Source organism: Erythrolamprus reginae, chromosome 3 (genome assembly GCF_031021105.1).
Source record: "Erythrolamprus reginae isolate rEryReg1 chromosome 3, rEryReg1.hap1, whole genome shotgun sequence".
NCBI classification, from domain to species: domain Eukaryota; kingdom Metazoa; phylum Chordata; class Lepidosauria; order Squamata; family Dipsadidae; genus Erythrolamprus; species Erythrolamprus reginae.
Genome location: NC_091952.1, coordinates 66,891,328 through 66,913,714, shown reverse-complemented (window position 1 = coordinate 66,913,714; position 22,387 = coordinate 66,891,328).

Below are 22,387 nucleotides of genomic sequence, written 5' to 3'. Positions count from 1 at the left end.
ATCAGCAAAAAGCAGTGTGTGTGCTCTTCTCTGTGTGGTATTCATAGTGCCTGTCATAAGTGGCCTTTTAGATGTTGATTGGTTTGTGTTGATGGCTGGCTTTTAAGTCATTAGCTGTCATTTGCTTGTGCTGTCCAGCTCTTGCCTTATAAGTACTTGATAGGCTGGGGATAAATCAGCACTGATGACTGATGAGGGGACTGTTTCCCAGGCTTCAATCACTTTCCTGGCTGTTTTTCTGCCTACTCATCCAACAATCTGGGTAGCTGTAGAATTGAATGTGTGACCTTGTTCATTGCAGTGTGAGGCTACCAATGAGTTTGGGTCTATTTGTCTGACCACTTACTTGTGTTACTGCAGTCCAGTGGTTAGCTTTCTCCCTGTCTGTCCTACATAGTCACAGGGGCAATCCATGCAGGAGATTCAGGAGATTATATTGGAAGTATCTGTCCTGTTAGTATACTGTATGTAACTATGTTGGGTGTTGCAATACAGAAGCTAACAATCTAAGTTTAAGACTACCTTTAAGAGTCATTTGCTGGTTGGCCATAAGAGGGAGCCAATGATATTCCTCTTGGGATATTTATATCGAGATTTATATTTGCTGTGTGTATATTTTGTTGTGTGCAATAACTTGGTTTGTAAATCATTATTAGGATTACATGTGTATGATATTGGACAGTGTAACTACTATTGTTTATTTGCCTATTTGTATATCAATAATATTGTTCTATTTTGTACTAAGTCTGATTCATTGACTGACTAACCCACATTGCTACATTAACTCTGCTTAAAGTTTGTTGAAGGTTTATTATATTACCTAGACCAGTGTTTCCCAACCTTGGCAACTTGAAGATATTTGGACTTCAACTCCCAGAATTCCCCAGCCAGCAAAGCGGCATAGAAGTCAAATAATTAAAAAATTAAATTAAATTAAATTGAATTGAATTGAATTGAATTGAATTGAATTGAATTGAATTGAATTGAATTGAATTGAATTGAATTAAATTAAATTAAATTAAATTAAATTAAATTAAATTAAATTAAATTAAATTAAATTAAATTAAATTAAATTAAATTAAATTAAATTAAATTAAATTAAATTAAATTAAATTAAATTAAATTAAATTAAATTAAATTAAATTAAATTAAATTAAATTAAATTAAATTAAATTAAATTAAATTAAATTAAATTAAATTTTTACAATGCATAATTTGTCCTTTTGTGGTACCTTCTGGGCAGTGTGTAATGCCCACTTGCAGGTCTTGGAAGCTGTGTTCTATAGCAGGGGTGTCAAACTCATGGTCCACGGGCCAAATGCATTACATGCCACCTGGTTTAGTGAAGGGGAAAAAAGTCACAATACGTCACATGATGACAAAGCGATGGTGGGAGTTTGAAACTCCTGTTCTACAGCTTCTGAAGTGTTGTTGATGTTGTGTCAACATCTCAAAAGCTGTAGAATGCAACTTCTGAGACCTGCATGCGGGCATTGCATACTTCCTGGAGGTACCATACACAAAGGAAGAATCAGCGATAAGGACTTCCAAATGCAGAAAGTGCAAACCTATGAAACCATGAATATTTCTTTGAGATTAAAAGCACTATTATACAATAATGCTTTAAAAAAAAAATAAAACACATCTGATAATCTCAGTTGATCTGAGAACAGAGAATAGAAGGTATAATACCCAAGAGTTAAGGCTATTACATCCAGATCTCTGAATATAAAAGAAGACAATAGGACAATAGCACAGGGACAGTGCTATTGCATATTGCTTAGTGGACTATACTTTTATTATTTAGCTAACGCCTGAATGTTGACTTTGCTCAAAAGATGATTCAATGGTTTATAGTCTACTTGGGAAATCATTTTCTCAAAATTGGAAATCTTTGGGGTGGGGGTGGGGTGGGGGGTGGGGTAAAAGGACACTTATTTATTTTATTTATTTATTTGTTTGTTTTGTCCAGTACATATTGGGGGGTATGTAAAGATATAATAATATTCATATACATGATACTAGTATTTTTTTTTAAAGAAACATTAGGACAGGGGATGGAAGGCATGCTGGTGCACTTATTCACGCCCCTTACTGACCTCTTAGGAATCGGGACAGGTCAACAGTTGATAGTCTAAGGGTTAAGGAGATGATACTACAGAGTCTGGTAGTGAACTTAAATGTACCTAGCTGAATTTCTTGCCTTCAGAGGGGAAAATATTTAACATTTGTTAGCAGGTACAATAGCAGGTGATAGGCTTCACTTAGTACTTTAATGATTAATTTAAAGTTAGCACAATTTACTAATCTATGCATTTTGGTTTAGCATAATGGTTTGCTTAGCAAACTAAAGTTTTAAACCTCTGGCTTAATGTTTGGTGGGAATGCAATCAAATTGAAAACAGCTAGGTGGCTACTGCTATTGGAAGCAATTCCATCTATAAATAATGATGTTTTCATAGAGAACAGAGTAGCAAAGTCATTTTACTAATAGTGAAATATCTAGTAGTGATCAACATGTTAAGGCCAGAATGTTTTTTTCTAATGTTGGTGGTGATGAGATTGATTGGGTGTTGTTTTTTTAAAAACAATTCTTCATTTTTTGCTGAAGTAAGAGGTACATAAGAAACTATGGAAAAGATCTCTTCACTATTACAGATTTAAGTAGGGAAATAGAATATGAAGTTTCTTAATACTTTTTGCTTCTTATTGATATATGCTATCACAATATGTTATTAAAGAACTGCACGGAAAATTTGCATTAAAGAGGAAATACCTTTTACTTAACAAAATTCCAGTTGCTATGACAACATGATTGAATCCTTTCAGTAAAATAGCAGTACCCTATGATTGGTTTCTAAAAACTCAACTTTTTAATTAGCTTTAGACCCCACAGTCCATGCCTTATAATCTGCAATTGCAGACTCAACTAGAATTGTACCGGAACAGTTCATGAGCAATAAAATAGTATTATCAAGGCTGAGAGTCTGCTATAATGCAGTTTAACAAGCTATATAGATAGAAGGGAGAGCATACTTTTAATTTCTTAACATTATTATCTGTAATAATATTCAGTCCATTTTAGCTTTCTGGCAAATCCTTGAATCCATATTAGAATTACCAGGAAGCACAATAGCGCTTCATCACTGCTTCATGCATTGCTTGTAGAATTGCATGTTTTCTGAAGTCCACATATGTAGCACTAATATTTTTAATAAGAGATCCACCATCTAATCTCAAGGTAGCTATAATATGCATTAAAATTAATATTATAAACTTAGGCTAGAAGCTTTATTTTACCACAATGCTAAGCAACTGTGCATTCACCCAAGGGATGCCATTCAGGTCTCATATGTCCTTTTATCCAAGATGGCTGCCTTGGTGAAATGCTCTCTAATGGTTTCTTAATTTTTTTTTTATTCTCTGTGACTCACTACAGACTTCATACTCACAACACCATCTGCTAAAAATCAAGGATTGTTTCTTTAAGGAAGAGCTTTCTGTGATTCCTCCCTGTCTTTACAAACCCGGAGGAGATTCTAACACACCAAGAATCAATGGATTATCCAAAAACCCAAATAGGGGAGGAAATGAAGACAGAGAAGTAAAAGGACAGGAATTTTAAACAGGCCAAGGATTAGGAGAAATACCCCCCCCTCCCATCTTCCTAACCAATTTATGTTCACTTTCTAATAAGATAGAAAGTCTGCCCTTATACTATTTCCTGTATTTTATCTTAGGATGGATATATGTTTATACCAGGCATGTTTAAATTCAGTTACTGTGAATTTATCAACCACGTCTGCTGGAAGTTTGTTCCAAGCATCTACTACTCTTTCAGTAAAATAATCTTTTCTCATGTTGCTTCTGATTCCCCCCCAACTAACCTCAGATTGTGCCCCTTTGTTCTTGTGTTCCCTTTCCTATTAAAAACACTTCCCTCCTGAATCTTATTTAACCCTTTAACATATTCAAATGTTTTGATCATGTCCCCCGTTTCCCTTCTGTCCTCCAGACCAGTGTTTCCCAACCTTGGCAACTTGAAGATATGTGGACTTCAACTCTGGCTGGGGAATTCTGGGAATTGAAGTCCAAATATCTACAAGTTGCCAAGGTTGGGAAACACTGATCCAGACTATACAGATTGAGTTCATTAAGTCTTTCCTGATAAGTTTTATTCTTAAGACCTTATACCATTTTTGTAGCCCGTCTTTGGACCCGTTCAATTTTTTCAATATCTTTTTTTTAGGTGGGGTCTCCAGAACTGAACACAGTATTCCAAATGTGATGGATCAAATAATTCTTTTAAACAAATACAATTCTGATTTTTACAATTCATCAATATTATGTTCTATGAAACATAATGAATGAATGAATCAATTCATGATAGCAGCCTGCATCTCCCAGGGTTTCACATACAACAATCAGACAAAATTGCAGGAACCTGTGGTAAAAAGAAAGGGAGGAGACTTATGTTTATATATCAATAGTAGCTGGTCTCAGGATATAACTATAACATATAAATTCTGTGACAAAAATTTAGAGTCTTTACTTATCAACTGTAAATCATTTTACTCCCCATGTGAGTTCTCATCATTTCTACTAATTGCTGTGTATGTCACGCCAAGAAGCCTATGTAAGCAAAGCATTAAGAACTCTAACTGTGTTCAGTTCTGCTGACCTCACCTACAAAAAGATATTGACAAAATTGAACAGGTCCAAAGATGGGCTTCAAGAATGGTGGAAGGTCTTAAGCATAAAACGTATCAGGAAAGACTTAATGAACTCAATCTGTATAGTCTGGAGGACAGAAGGAAAAGGGGGGACATGATCAAAACATTTAAATATGTCAAAGGGTTAAATAAGGTTCAGGAGGGAAATGTTTTTAATAGGAAAGTGAACACAAGAACAAGGGGGCACAATCTGAAGTTAGTTGGGGAAAGATCAAAAGCAACATGAGAAAATATTATTTTACTGAAAGAGTAGTAGATCCTTGGAACAAACTTCCAGCAGACATGGTTGATAAATCCACAGTAACTGAATTTAAACATGCCTGGGATAAACATATATCCATCCTAAAATAAAAATACAGGAAATAGTATAAGGGCAGACTAGATGGATCATGAGGTCTTTTTCTGCCATTGTTCTTCTATGTTTCTAACTGATCAGATTATGGAGGCTGAAGCCGAATATCCCAATTCTCTGGTCATTATTTTGGGAGATTTAAACAAGGCAAACCTAAGGAAAGAGCTACCAAAAATACTTTCAGCATGTCAAGGCAAGAATACTTTAGACCATTGCTACACAGCAGTAAAAGATGTCTTTATCAAGAGCAACTGTGGAACACTCTGATCATTGCATGATTCACCTTGTTCAGAGAATAATTAAATTGCAGAAAAATATTTTTTTATATATCATGTATGTTGCATGAGTCAAAAAGAGGGCTGTGAAAATATTTACAGACCCCTCACATCCTGGAAGCAAACTGTTTTAACTCATATTAATCTTCATCATTCCCATCAACCATCTCCTCCCACTTATGACTTGTTCCTTGAATCCTTAAGATTTATATTAATATATTAATTGTTTCCTGATTGTTTATTTATACCCTATGAAAATCATTAAGTGGTGTACATGATTCTTGACAAATTTATCTTTTCTTTTATGTAAATTGAGACCATATGCACCAAAGACAAATTCCTTATGTGTCCATTTGGCCAATTAAAAATTTCTATTCTGTTCTATTTGGCACAGGAGAAACATCCTCATTTGTTTGGGGGCAATGACATAGACCAATAGCAAACTTGACATTTGCAAGACTAGATATTAGAGATGAAGACTGTATGAAAATATTGCTTTGAATAGTGAAAAAAGATCATCAGATTTTTCACTAGAGCTGGCTCAAATATCATATTTGAAATGAAATAATATGAGACCTTTACCAGTGCTACAGATGAACCTAAATGGCAAAGGAATGCCCATCTGTTATGGCTGTCATTTCTGGTATATATATTTTTCTGACAGTTTATTTACTAAGTGACATTCTTAAACATTATTATGTATCTTAGTCTGCAGAGAGATTCCCCCCCCCCCCCCAACAGTTCTTTTTCTCTGTAGATGACGTTCCATTGTGGCTTCTTTGATGTAATGTTTTGTTGTAGAGTCTGAATTTTGAAAATGCAACACTATTATTCAAATGACCACTGAGAGATAGAGATAACAAATCGTGGACTTTCTTTTTGTTTTCACTTGGTTCTAAAATTGGTATTCTCTCCTCAGACTGCTTCTTATAGAAGAAATATAGACTTTTATTTTTCCTCAGTCTGTCTTTAATACCCTTAGGGGGCTTGGTTCTATTCAAGCCAGCTTTTGTTTGGGCATACAAAACTTTTGCCAGACCCACCCTTGAATACAGCTCATCAGCCTGGAATCCACACCGCATCTTGGACATAAACACCCTTGAAAATGTCCAGAAATACTTTACCAGGAGAGCTCTCCATTCCTCCACTCGTAACAGAATACCCTACGGGTCTTGAAAGCTTAGAACTGGATCTTGAAAGCTTAGAACTACGTTGCCTTAAACATGATCTAAGCATAGCCCATAAAATCATTTGCTGCAACGTCCTCCCTATCAATGACTACTTCAGCTTCAACCACAACAACACATGAGCACACAACACATTCAAACTTAATGTAAACCGCTGTAAACTTGACTGCAAAAGGTATGACTTTAGTAATAGAGTGGTCGAAACATGGAACTCACTACCTGACTCTGTAGTGTCATCCCCTAACCCTCAAAATTTTACCCTTAGACTGTCCACTGCTGACCTCTCCAGATTCCTAAGAGGTCAGTAAGGGGCGTGCATAAGTGCACCAGAGTGCCTTCCGTCCTCTGTCCAAATGTCTCTTTACGTTTTACTAGCATCATGGATATGTTTTTCTAACCCATTTTTCATGTATATTGATATGTTATTTTTATTTGTATGATATGTTTTTATTTGTATATTTATTTATTTTATGGGACACATAAAATGTAGGTAGAGCTTCAATCATACGTTGCAGCTGCCATCATTACTTTTAGGACCATACTATTCTTTTACCACCTTTTATTATTATTATTTTATCACTGGACTTTCTGGTTTTTTCTTTGAAGACTTTTTTGCTCCTCATCTAAGAAGCTCTTGAGCTGAGCAATCTTTGTGGTTGAGAAGTGAAATGTCTTCAAAGAAAAACCAGAAAGTCCAGCTGCCTCTTGAAAAAATACCTTTGGGACAACCATGACCTGGATGACTGAGAATCTCCATAGACAGTTGATAATATGTACCTTTGTCTGTGTGATAGCTTTTATGTTATTATTTGTCTGTTTCTTTCATACTCTTTCTTTTAAGTAGGAGATAATCTTTTCTTAACACTATACTCATCTTCGCTATGGATTTCTGAAGATAAAATATAACACTATTAACTTTTCTGTCTATTCGCATGGTTTTGGTATGATCTGTTTCATACTCTCTTCTTTCACTTCTGACAAGATATTCCTTATGTTTTTACCCTGAAAGTGGTATCAGCATTTCAGAAGTTGCTAATATCTCCCACATTTTAATTACAATTTCTGTTTTTTTCTAGTTCAGCATTCTTTATAATGTCCCACTTGAAAACCATCATGGATCCACTGTTAGACTCCCTGCAATTTGCATACCGAGCAAATCGATTGACAGATGATGCTGTTAATATGGCTCTGCAGTACATCCTGAAACATCTTGAATTTCCAAAGCCTTACGCAAGGGTCCTCTTTGTAGACTTTAGTTCAGCATTCAATACCATCATACCAGATGTTCTTCTAACTAAACTAAATCAGCTAGCAGTACCTGAACACACTTGTAAGTGGGTCACAAGTTTCTTAGCAAACAGGAAGCAGCTGGTGAAGCTAAGCAAAATTACATCAGATACCTGTACAATTAAGTACAGGTACTTGGGCGCCCCAAGGCTGTATACGCTCACAATTTTTCTTCTCTCTATATACCAATGACTACATGCCAAATGATCCATCTGTTAAACTACTGAAGTTTGCAGATAACAATAGCATTTAGACTTATATACTGCTTCATTTTGCTTTTACAGCCCTCTCTAAGCAGTTTACAGAATCAGCATATTGCCCCCAACAATCTGGGTCCTCATTTGGAAGGATGGAAGGCTGAGTCAACCTTGAGCCGGTGGTGAGATTTGAACTGCTGAACTTTAAAGCTAGCAGTTAGCTAAAGTAACCAGCAGTGCTGTATTCTAACCACTGCGCCACCCACAGTTCGGATACAACTCTGATACAACAGTGATTGGTCTCATTCGAGACAATGATAAAACTGCATACAAATGGGAGGTTGAACCTCCCTTGTGAAACCAGGTTGCAACACCTTGGTCTCTACAGCCTTGAAAGATGGTGTATAAGAGGTGACTTGATCAAAGTGTATAAAATCATGCACGGGATAGAAAAGGTAGATAGAGAAAACTTTTCTCTACCACGCAGTACTAGGATGAGGGGGCACTCCCTAAAGCTCATAGGTAAGAAAGTGAGGACAAATAAAGAGAAATATTTCTTCACCAAGAGGGTCATTGGTTTATGGAATTTACTTCCAGAAAAGGTTGTGGCAGCTGTCAGTCTGGATAGTTTCAAGGCAGGATTAGACAGATTCATGGATGCCAAGTGAATTGGTGGTTATTGAAATGGATGTCCAAGTGCCACCTCTATGTTGGTTGAGGGAGACAGGATTCCATTGGGTACCATTTGTTGGGGGTCTCTTTCTGCTCAAGATCCCCATGTACAATTGGTGGGCCACTGTGTGATAACAGAATGCTAGACTCGATGGGCTTTAGCCCGATTCAGCATGGCTCTTATGTTCTTATGAACAACTAGCCTCATGGTACGACCTGAACAATCTGGAATTGAACACAATCAAAACCCTAGAATCGGTGGTAGACTGGTGGTAGGAGAAACCCTATCATTCTACCACCTCTTACAGTACAGTACAGCAAAATCACAACAGATACCTGTACAATTAGGTACAGTACAGTTGTGAGCTGCTCCGAATCTCTGAAGAGAGGTGGCATACAAATCTAATTAATAATAATAATAATAATAATAGACAACATAGTATAAACAATAGAGAGCTTCAAATTTCTAGGTTCTATCATACCTCAATACCTAAATCAAAAAGTCATCAAAAAGCACAACAAAGAATGTCCTTTCTGCACCAACTCAGAAAGCTCAAACTGCCCAAGGAGCTACTGATGCAGTTCTACAGAGGAATTATTGAGACTGTTGTCTGCACCTCTATAACTGTCCAGCGCACTTCTGAAACCCAACAAGACAGACACAGACTTCAGAGGACAAGCAGAACTGCAGAAAAAACAAATTATTGTAAACATGGCTTCCATTGTGGACCTTCATACTGCACGAGTCAAAAATAGGGTGGTGAAAATATTTACTGACCCCTTGCATTCTGGACATAAATTATTTCAACTCCTATCCTTAAAACAATGCTATAGAGCCCTGCACACCAAACAACTAGACACAAGAACAGTTTTTTCCCTAATGCCATGACTCTGCTAAACAAATCATTCCCTCAACACCATTCAAACTATTCACTAAGGCTGAATTACTATTACTATTAGTCTTCTCATCGTTCCTATCACCCATCTCCTTCCACTTGTGACTGTATGACTGTCACTTGTAACTTGTATCCTTATGAGTTATATTGATTGTTTCCTGATTGCTTATTTTTACCCTATGAAAAACTCTTTAAAAGATGGATAATGCGGCTGCGAGAGCCATCATGGGGCTTCCTACATTCGCCCATGTTTCTGTAACACTCTGCGGCCTGCACTGGCTGCCGATTGGTTTCCGGTCATAATTCAAAGTGTTGGTAATGACCTTTAAAGCCCTACATGGCATTGGGCCAGAATACATCCGAAACCGCCTTCTACCGCACGAATCCCAGCTGCCGATAAGGTCCCACAGAGTTGGCCTTCTCCGGGTCCCGTCGACCAAACAATGTTGTTTGGTGGGCCCGAGGGGAAGAGCCTTCTCTGTGGCGGCCCTGGCCTTCTGGAACCAACTCCCCCCAGAGATTAGAACGGCCCCCACCCTCCTTGTCTTTCGCAAATTACTTAAGACCCACCTTTGTCACCAGGCATGGAGGAGTTAAGTTATCCTTTTCCCCATGGCTACTACAAATTATGCATGGTATGTTTGTGTGTATGTTTGGTTTTTTTTATAATAAGGGTTTTTTAGTTGTTTTTATTAATTGGATTGTTCATGTTGTTTTACCACTGTTGTTAGCCACCCCGAGTCTTCGGAGAGGGGCGGCATACAAATCCAATAAATAATAATAATAATAATAATAATAATAATAATAATAATAATAATAATAATAATAGTAGGGCAATACAACTATGTACATTATATGGAATCTATCCACAATATTTTAAAGCAATCAAAATATTTTCTAATAAATAAAGCAAAAATTAATGGGTGTTTAGATTTCTCTTGCCTTTTGTATGATTTATCAGATGTTAGTAATGTGATCATATTCATCCGACTCCTACTGGACTGAATTCAAGTGGTACATCTGGCAGTTTTCATTTCATGTATTGTTGATGTCTGGATTGCAAAATCTTGAGCATTATCTTATTAGTATAAAATATAAAAGCACTATCCAACATTATGACTATTCTTCAGTTTTGTTGCTTTTAGGAATTGGATTATGAATTAATCTTTTCCATTCTCTTGGCTGCTGTCATATTCTCCATTCCGACTTATAAATAACAATAGAATTTGAACTAAATTATTTTGCAAATTTTTAACAATTTTGTTGGCATTCATCAGCTTTGTGTGTGTATATACAGTGATCCCCCGGGTATCGCGATCCCGATCATTGCGAACGGGCTAAATCACGATTTTTCAACCTGGAAGTCAAAACACCATCTGCGCATGCACACCCTTTTTTTATGGCCACGCATGCGTAGATGGTGCCGGGCAGATCAGCTGCTGGGCAGCTTTCCTGGGTCTTCCCCCTCTTGCTGGCAGGAGGGCGAGCGGCGGGCATCAGCGAGGAGTTTCCCCACTGCCCATGCAAACTCCTCGCTGCCGCTCGCCTGCCCTTCGCCCGCCCACGCCGTTCGCTCGCGCCGCTTCCCAGCTGAGTCCTGAAGCGAATTGGCTTCAGGACTCAGCTGGGAAGCGGCGCGAGCGAACGGCGTGGGCGGGCGAAGGGTGGGCGAGCGGCAGCGAGGAGTTTGCGTGGGCGGTGGGGAAACCCCAATCTTTGGCTCCTCGCTGCTGCGGCGGAAGTAAAAACACCATCTGCGCATGCGCAGATGGTGTTTTTACTTCCGCAGCGCTACTTCGCGAAAAACCGATCATTGCGAGGGGTCCTGGAACGGAACCCTCGCAATGATCGGGGGATCACTGTATACACACATATACACACATATATACACATTGGAGACCATCCTCTCACTCACAGAGCGACTCTAGGCATGGTGCAATTGTTTCTAGCAATGTGTTCTTAGACCTATTTAACTTCACTTCCCAGAGTGCGTAGCTTCAGTTTAGGGTTTAAACCATCATATGTATCGACAATATTGGTATATTTTGGTATATTTGTTCCATATATTTGTATCATATATTTAATGTTTTCTTCCTTCTGTAAATCTTTGCCTTATTTGTCTTTTACAAGCTAATGTATAAAAGCTTCCCTTGCTTTCAATAATTTCCTTAAATAGATAGTTTAACCTTGTCATTTGTTATCCTCAATTTCTTAGCATTCTTTGTATTAAGCTGTAACTTCTAATCTTTTCTTGATCTTTGCTGGAATTTAGTATTTCGCATTTAGATGGGTACATTTTCTTCTAGGCCTGTTATTTTTAGAATATCAATAAACAGTCATTTTACCTTGTTTTGTTTTTGCATATTGGAATATTTTTTTAAAATTGTTAATGATGCCATGAATTACAATGCGGAACACTTCAGGGACTCTATCAAATATATCGTCTATCTTTCCCATATTATTATATGAAATAGTGTTGAAATCATATATTTCTAGCTTGAAAATTTCATTTGTTTTCCTTAGCCCATGTTGCATTTTTCAAAGAAAAACTTTGTAATTTTAACTATGGCCAGCATGATTCTAATTTAATAGTGTTTCCAACTTTCTCTGTAAAGTGTATGTGTGTGCAGATACACAATAGCAATAGCAATAGAAATATTGCTTCGTAGTGCTTTATAGCACTCTCTAAGCTATAGAGAGTGTTTATAGAATCAGCGTATTGCCCCTAACAAACTGGATTCTCATTTTACAGAGTTTACCTTGAGCTGGTTAGAATCGAACTCCTTGCAATGGCCAGAATTAGGTTGCAATACTGCATTCTAGCCACTGTGTAATAAATACTCTGTCTCTCTCTCTCTGTGAGATAGAGGTGGGGGAAGAGGGGGAGAGAGGCAGAGGTGGGTTATGTTTTTCGTCGCTGCTGATTTGCTCTGTGGCGCTTCATGCAGGCGTGTGCACACTTTGTATGTGCTTTGTGCATGCGCAATGCTAAAGTAAAGCTTCTGCACATGCACAGAAGTGAAAACCAAGATGGTGGCACCTAGGGCGCTGCTGAAAGAACCAGCTCAGATTGCCAGGCTGCCATTACTCTATTTCTATTTTTACTACCGGTTCTATAGAACTGGTCTGAACCAACAGGAACCCACCTCTGGAGAGAGGGCGCAAGAGAGTCTGTTTTTGAATCGGATGGGAATTGCAGGTTAGAATACGGAGGATCAAAGTTTAGCACAGTTTCCTCAGGGAATGTGAAAACATTTTGGGAAATGCAATATGCATACATAGACACACAAATATACAAAGTATATAATGAATTTGCTTTTGCTGTTGTCCATTCAATGGGTTCCATATACTGTCATTTCTTAGGTTCTGGATATTATAAATATTATTAATATTTGATTTTCTTGGCAGAACTCTATTAGTCTATTGCCTGCATTGTTTATTCTAATTTTCTTGTTATTCATATGTTGTTTTACTTAAAGGTATGCTGTTTTTGTCTACTGAAATTAGAATTATACCTGTTTTTAATTTTCTTAGTGTTAAGTTGATAAACAGTTACAAATTGCCATAGAACTATTCTATATCTACTTTCCCTGCATTTGTGGTTAGATCATAGACTTGGAGTATCCTTTTATTAAAGATACATCTTAAAAGGAATTAATTTAACTAATTTTCTAGATAATGAAAGAAAGAGAGAGTCTCCTAAAGATGATTTGCAGTCATAGTGTAGACCCATGAAGACTAAAACCCCAGGAGGGAACAGAATGAAACTAGATATAAATATGATGAAAGAATACTTAATGGATATGCAAAAGTTGGTAGAGAATCCTAGATGTTGCTATGGAAATGATGAAAATGTACAACATGACATACTTTGATGGGAAGAAGCCAAATAAATACTAGCCATTGGAGCAATCCATGCAAGAGAAAAAGCAAGTTAGATGAAATCAATAGAGGAATTTATTGTAAGACTTGAGCAGCCAGTGGAGCTGAATGGAAAGATTTAGAAACTGAACCTGAGATGAGTGCTCAGCAAGATATAGTTTGAAAATGGGTAAATATCTCTTTCCTGGGAGTCAGATTCAAAGTAATTGTTCCTCTCTATTCTGTGATGGTTAGTACAGGGCACCACATTTTAGAGAGGTAATTATACCAAACAGTAGTGGGTTTACCTTTGCTACTGATTCTGGAACGGGAATGCGTGGGCATGCTTTGCACAGGCACAATGCTTCTATGCATACGCAGAAGTTTCTGTGCATGCGCAGAATGTTTTTGATGACATCTGGGTGGGTGGGCAGAGCCTGGATCGGTGTAAAACGGTAGTAATCCACCACTGATACCAAAGTAAAAAACTGCATATGTTTAACCTAAAAAAAAAAGAATGTTGTAAAGAGGTATGGTAGCTGTCTCCAAATATTTAAAGGGCATTCATATAGAAGATGAGCAGAATTGTTCAGAGATGAAATAATGGATTTAAATGACAAAGAAACAGATTTCATTTGGACATCAAGATCTATTCAACAGTGGAGCAGTCAGCCCTGGGAAGTCATAGACTCTCTTTCACTTGGAGATGTTTAAATAGAGCAGATGCTATAGTATTAGGTTCCTACACTGGGCAAGAGTTTAGATGATAATTGACAGCCATTTCAGCCCTTCCATTTTCTGATTCTATGATTAGAAGCAGAGGTATTGATATTTTAGATCAGCTTTTTGTCAATCAGGTTTTTAAATAAATTATTGCTAGAATAAATTAGATTGCTAATGGAGTATATTGGATTAAATATTACTTAATGTCACAGTTGATTATAGCTGCATTAACAGCATCTGAAATTCCCGAATTACCATCCAAATTGGAATAGATTTTGGATTATTCAAAAATTAATCTACACTACCTTTTAAATAAACAATTGGGACATTTTTAATGCTTTACATGAAGTTTGAAATAGAATATCTCAGATTAACCTCGTAATAGAATAGTAGTTTATAACAGATAATAAAGATAATAGGTACTAGTGCTAAAAGATTGGTTCAGTATAAGGATGCATTATAAAGACAAATTATAATGTTTTTTCTTTATCAAAGTCCTGATCTTCTGCTAAATCTTTAGATTAAAAAAAAATCAAATACATATATTTTATTTTTGTGTGTGTGTTTACTTAAAATGGACAGGGAATACTCATCTTTGGGCAATTTAGACATTTGGAAGCATCCAGAAAATTTAAAGCTACACTTTTCAATACAATGTATAAATACAATAAAAAACAGGAAAAAAACAATTCTGGTATTATCATTCTCTAGGCCTTCATTTAACTAGTAAAGTTCTATAAAATGGAGAAAGCTCATTCCATTTTATCACAGTGTCTTCAAACTACTGTAATAAAAATAGTGGCAAAACTAATTATTAATTCGATATGTAAATCCATAATAGCTATACTATGTTCAGAGATCTACATGCAACAGTTGTCAATATTCAACCCCTTCATATTTTGATTTATTGTATTTTCCTTACAATGCTAACATATGTGTTTGTCAGTCTAGTGTTAATTTAGTAATCCCAACTGTGTCTTTACAGTTACATAAACTGAGTTTATGTAAAGCTACTTGCTGTTGCGTGAAGATGAATAGGGTGGTTTAAAAGGTTACAATAGCATTTATTAATAAGTAATAAAACTATTACTTACAGCAGTTCATCTTTTAAGCATCAGTCAATAGTTCATTTCCATCTGATTCTGCTTTAACTCAGAATTTCAAGTCTTTAAAGAAAGAGTAAAACTTAAATCATAATATTTTCTTTTTCAAAAAATAACTTTTTAAAAAACAAAACAACCATGATTATTACTCATTAATAGCTAGCAAAACTCACTAATTTATCCTGCAATTTTGTTTTTACTCTTTTACTTGCAGAACTTTTTAAATTCTTCAGATGGCAGGGATGATTCAGATTTGGATTCTTTGCATTTAATGCTATATGAATTGCAATTTCCTTCAATATCTAACATATAAAATACAATTATCACACTTAAAGTTTAAGAATCTAGTGTACACACATATATTTCTGTTTGCTTCTTATTCTAACATTTGACCTTAAATACTTTCATTTTATCATTGATATTCAACTATGATAACAATTTTGCTCCCTTGTCATTCTACATTTTCTTCTTACATGGCATTTTATAGTTTAACTGGTTCATCTGAGCATGACCCAGACAACTGTGGACAATCTAATGTGACATGTTCCACTGAAAAGTAACAATACAAGCGAAGGAACTTATTGCTTGTAATTCAACACTGTTAAACAATTTTGTTTTCTCTCTTTAGTTTTCTGTAACGTGCTTAATCAACCCATGTCCTTGCAGATACCCAAGATTTAATGTAACCTGGCTAAATTAATAAAAGAAAGCATACTCCTAACTATTAAATCCATTATGTAAATCCATTAGAATAGAATGTTATATCACGGGAAAAATAGTTGCCATCTATCAGTATTGTGATAAGATTTAACTTACTTGACTTATTTGACTTACAATTTTTTAAATAAAAAGAAAACCAACCTAAAACTAATAAATACTTGTTGCATCTGATATTCAATTTTTTTTCAGACTTAAAACTATCATTTATAGTTTCACAGGTTTGCAGAGTGACAAATCCAGGAGAATAGTGTCATCCTCTTTCCAAGCTGCTTTCCACGGGATCTAATTTTTCACTGCCTTTCTTCCTGTTTTTGTTTCATCAATGAAATTCTAGTTCATCAATGAACTGCTAAGGTTCTGCGGGATTTGGCTAAATATCTTTTGGGGCTGAATGACCCTACAGGCCAAGGGAGGACTTAATCTCCCTCAAACCAAGTCCTACTGCCTTCTACCAGAAAGTTGGTCTGATTAGTCTTAGGAGGCAAAGTAGCTATATTCTACAAAAAATCGCTGAACCTAAAAATCCTCAAAGTTGCACAGGATTTATTGGTACCTGAAACTATTGGCTGTGATTTATCCCTAAATACCACAGTTCGCTTCTTACTCTGCTACAGAGCCCCGGACTACGACATCGAACATGCTAACAAATTATCCACATTACTAACGTGGGCAACCAACTGCCCATACCCCATTATCTTCCTCGAAGAGCTCAACCTACCACACATTAACTGGTCCTTAAATGAATGCAGCACGGAACCCATCCATTCTGCTATATATAATACCGTCACCTATCTGGGACTCAACCAACTAGTAACTAACAATACCAGACTTGATAACTGTCTGGATCTCATCTTCTGCAACAGCAAAAGTACAATATATGGCATACAAATAACAGAACCATTTTCCAACAGCAACCACAGCATGATAAACTTCAGTCTCAACCTAAGCCACACTATGATCCACCAAAATAATACAACACCAAAATTCAATTTCAAAAAAGTGAACCACAAACTCATTGAAGCCCACCTCTCAACATTAAACTGGAAAACTCTATTCTCTGAATAGAGTTCACTACTGATGACCTCTACAACATATCCCTACTCGAAATGAAAATGATCATCAGACTTCATGTACCTCTAACATGTACCATAAACAAAAAAAAATTACCTCCTCATCTCAATAAGAAAATTGCAAACAAGAAAAAAATCTCTCTGGAGGAAAAACAAAAAAGGACAAGTTTCCAACTTCAAAAGCCGATATAAAAGCATTTGCAATCAAATAAAAGCAGAATGCCTTAACTATTACAGCAAACAAGTGGAAAACCTTCTACGCACCAAACCTAATAGAGCTTTTTACAACTTTGTCAACAATAAACTCAAAGACTCTAGACCTATCCCACCTCTCAAAGGACCCAACAACAAAGAATACCACGATGATTCATCCAAAGCCAACCTCCTCAACTCATTCTTTGGCTCTGTCTTTGTTAACAGCAATGGCCCAATTTCATCAATCGCACCTCAAACTCCCTCAACGACCTAACCCAAGTAGACTTCACTGAAGACCAAGTTGAAAAAGCATTACGTGACCTTAAACCTTCTCTATCAGTCGGACCAGATGGTCTATGTGCTTACTTCCTAAAAAAGCTCTATTCTGCCATAGCTGAACCACTAAGCATAATTTTCGAAAAATACTTCAGAACCAGCACACTTCCTAAGCTATGGTCGAAAGCAATGGTCATCCCCATCTTCAAAAAAGGAAACCTCTCTCTTGTCAATAACTACAGACCAATTTCACTATGCTGCGTCCCATGCAAAGTCATGGAATCAATTATAAACAAATCAATTACTCTCCATCTATTGACTAATAATTTGCTCTCTAACAAACAATTTGGTTTCAGAAAAAAACTATCCTGCAACCTGCAGCTCGTTCACTGCAAAAATATATGGACAACTCATCTAGATCAAGGGAAATCTATAGATGCAATTTGTATTGACTTCTGCAAAGCCTTTGATTCAGTGGTCCACGACAAACTACTCCTAAAACTCAATTCCTATGGCATCTCAGGATCCCTCCATAGCTGGATTACAGCATTCCTGTCAAACAGACAACAAGTGGTCAAAATAGGAAGCACCATATCCACCCCCATCCCAGTTAAAAGTGGTGTTCCCCAAGGTAGTGTACTGGGACCAATGCTCTTCATTCTCTACATCAATGACCTTTGCGATTACATCATAAGCAACTGTGTCCTCTTCACCGACGATGTAAAACTCTTCAACACCACCGATTACACAACTACTCTCCAAAAAGACCTTGACGCTGTTTCTGAGTGGTCTAACACATGGCAACTCCAAATCTCAACTAGCAAATGCTCTGTCCTACACATTGGGAAGAAGAATCTGAACTCCAAATACGAACTGAATAATCAAATTATCACAGATAATCCCCACTTGGTTAAAGACCTTGGTATACTAATAACAAAAGATTTAAGTGCCAAAGCCCACTGCAACAACATAGCCAAGAAGGCTTCAAGAGTTGTAAACCTAATCCTACGTAGCTTCTGCTCTGGCAATCTCACACTACTTACCAGAGCTCACAAAACTTTTGACAGACCCATCTTCGAATACAGATAATCTGTTTGGAACCCATATCGCATCTCAGACATTAATACCCTTGAAAATGTCCAAAGATACTTCACCAGAAGAGCCCTTCACTCCTCCACTCAAAATAGAATACCCTACGAGACTAGACTTTCAATCCTGGGCCTAGAAAGCTTAGAACTAAGACGCCTTAAACGAGATATAAGTATTGCCCACAAGATCATATGTTTTGATGATTAGATAGGATAGATTTTAGAAAGAAAAGACATATTGTAACTTTAGAGAAAGAGAGAAATTTGTATCTGTACTTATAGCTATTGTACAGACGACTGAAAGCCACTTCTTAAATTGTTTTCTCTTTTCTTTTACTATTTTGTACTTTTAGTTGTCTCTTTGATTTCTTTTTCTTTCTTACTATATATTGGTTTTAAAACTTTTTAAAAACATTAAATAAAAGGTCACATTTTTTTCCATGGGGTAAGAATAAATTTACTTGTATTAATCTTCCAGACTATTCTAACTGTGAATTGACATTATGTACACTCCAGGTCTGGCAAACCCATTTCTGAAATAATTTAAACACCTGTTATATATTTTCTAATTAATGTCAGTCATGAGAATTTGCATTTTTGAATAACTAAGTATTTCTCATAAATGTGATGTATCTCATATCTCCAAACAGGAATCACTGCTATATGTTTTTCTTTAAAAATAAAATAATAAATGGGTAAAATGTGCATGAACTTAAACCAGGTAGACTCAAATACATCCTGCTAGTATACCGTGAATAATCTTATCTATATTAGTAACTACAGCTATTTTGAAATTGGACACAACTTCAAATCTTTTATTAACTTTTTTCAGAATCATGTGTTTGTCTGAGAAATGATTGTAACTGAATGTCAGGTACGACTGAAATAAGCTTAGGATATACCCATTAACTTTGAATGTATCTAAATCACCAAGACAAAATTAAATCACCCTTGAATACTGAAGATACTACCTAGGGATATGGCCAGATGCTTCTGTATTATCTATGAGAAATCTTATAGAACTGGTAAAATGCCAGTTCTACAAGAAGAAAGCAAATGTCTCATCTTTAAAAAGAAGGAAGTTCCAGCATACTGATAGACCAGTTGATCTGACTGATATCAATACCCAATGAGATTTTTCAGAAGATTATATAGAGAGCAGATGTGTAAACACAGACTTCAGAGGATAATCAGAACTGCAGAAAAAACAATCGCTGCCAACCTGCCTTCCATTGAGGACCTGTATACTGCACGAGTCAAAAAGAGGGCGGGGAAAATATTTACTGACCCCTCACATCCTGGACACAAATTGTTTCAACTCCTACCCTCAAAACGTCGCTACAGAGCACTGCACACCAAGACAACTAGACACAGGAACAGTTTTTTTCCGAACGCCATCACTCTACTAAACAAATAATTCCCTCAACACTGTCAGACTTTCTACTAAATCTGCACTTCTATTCTACTAGTTTTTCTCATCATTCCTATCACCCATTTCCTCCCATGTTGACTGTATGACTGTAACTTGTTGCTTATATCCTAAGATTTTTATTAATATTGCTTCTTCATTGCTTATTTGACCCCTATGACAATCATTAAGTGTTGTACCACATGATTCTTGACAAATGTATATTTTATTTTATGTACGCTGAGAGCATATGCACCAAGACAAATTCCTTGTGTGTCCAATCACACTTGGCCAATAAAAAATCTCTCTCTCTCTCTCTCTCTCTCTCTCTCTCTCTCTCTCTCTCTCTCTCTCTCTCTCTCTCTCTCTCTCTCTCTATCTATCTATCTATCTATCTATCTATCTATCTATCTATTAAAACAACATGCTAATTACCAGAATTCAGCATGGATTTGTGAAGAATGGACCTTACAAGACTATTGTAATCTTATTTTATATATTAATTGAATAACTTTCTTAACAGGAAGTGCTGTAGAAACACTATTATTTTTTTGATAACGCATCATTTTTGGCCAGCTTGAGCCAGCACAAATAAGAGCCCTTCAAACTATTTTTCCAAGAACAACCCTCTGAAGAAAGTTGGCTAAGAGAAAGACACCAGAAGTTACCTAGAGAGTTTCTGTCCCTAAGGGGGGACTACAGTTCACTGTCTCTCACTTTCTAGTCCATTACATTTACTCTTATATCTCATTGGCTATAACAAATATATTTCAACAAACTGATTGTATCTGATTTGCCATTTAGCTAAGTGTAGGCTGTATGGCCTCACAAGACTTAGAGAAACCTGAGATGTTTCTGATGAGATAGCAACAAGGATGATTAGGAGTTTAGAAGGTATGCCTATGAAGAAGGACTGAAGTTGTTGCATATGTTTAGCCTTAAAAATATTGGAGGGTGATATAATAGCATTCTTTAAATGCTTAAGAAGGATAAAATCTGTTTTCTCTCATTCCAGAGTACAGGATAAGAAATACGGGTTAGAATTGCAGAAAGGAATATTATGATTAATATTGGAGGGGGGACGGGGGATAGACTTCCTAACAATAGAGCAGTTTCAGAATAGAACAGAACAGAACAAAATACGTACTTCATTGGCCAAGTGTGACTGGATATACAAGGAATTTATCTTGGTGCATATGCTCTCAGTGTACATAAAAGAAAAGATACATTTGTTAAGAATCATGAGGTACAATACTTAATGATAGTCATAGGGTACAAATAAGCAATCAGAAAACAATCAATATTAATATATATCATAAGCTTACAAGCCACAAGTTACAGTCATACAATCATAAGTGGGAGGAGATGGGTGATAGGAATGATGAAAACACTAATAGTAATAGTAATGCAGCCTTAGTGAATAGTTCAACAGTGGTGAGGGAATTATTTGATTAGCAGAGTGATGGCGTTCAGGAAAAAACTGTTCTAAACTGTATATATTTCCTGTTGTTTTCTTGAAGTCCTTTGTACAATGATGTTTCTCCTTTGCAGCACTACCAAGAGATAACATACATGGAACAGTTACCTAGACTATGTTTTATTATAAAAACTGGCAATAGAAACAGGTACTTGAGAGCTGGAACTCTCTCTGCAATGTTCCATTGTCTTTATACTGGTTAAAGTTTTCAGAAATCCCCTAGTACTGTATATATTTTTCTCATAACTGTAAAATACGATTGACTTACATCTACCGAAGGACATATTCTTAAAACTCTATTCAATTTAGGGTTTCTAATATCTATTTATAAACCAGCATTCAAAATATTCAGAACAATTTATTCTCTAATTCAAGAATTTCCCAATGCCCACAATAGCAAGCTGAATTTTAGCTCTTATATCTCTTAGGAATATTATAAAAATCTTTTTAATTCTTACATTTTTAAAATATCTCATTACTTTCAGTAATAGAATTTCTTCAAACTTTGCCACATAATTAATATCCAGCAGATAACTTAAAAAAAAGATTTCATGCAATATTTTCTGAACATCAGACTTACCAGCCAACTGCCAGCAAATTCACTCCTAATATCATGTAAAGATATAAGGGCTATGCAGTTCTTCAGATGTTTTGAAACATGTAAGTGCAAATTTAACACCTATTTGTGACTCATTGAAAATGTCATTTCTGCTTTCTGATAAGTGCTGCATTCACATTTTGGTACTTTCCATATTTTTGTGTAAGCTTAAAATATATTATTGCTTGCTAAATATCAATCACATTGTTGGAATGTTAATAATACTATAAACTGAATTGCAAGAATTATTCATTGGAAATTTTGTCAGA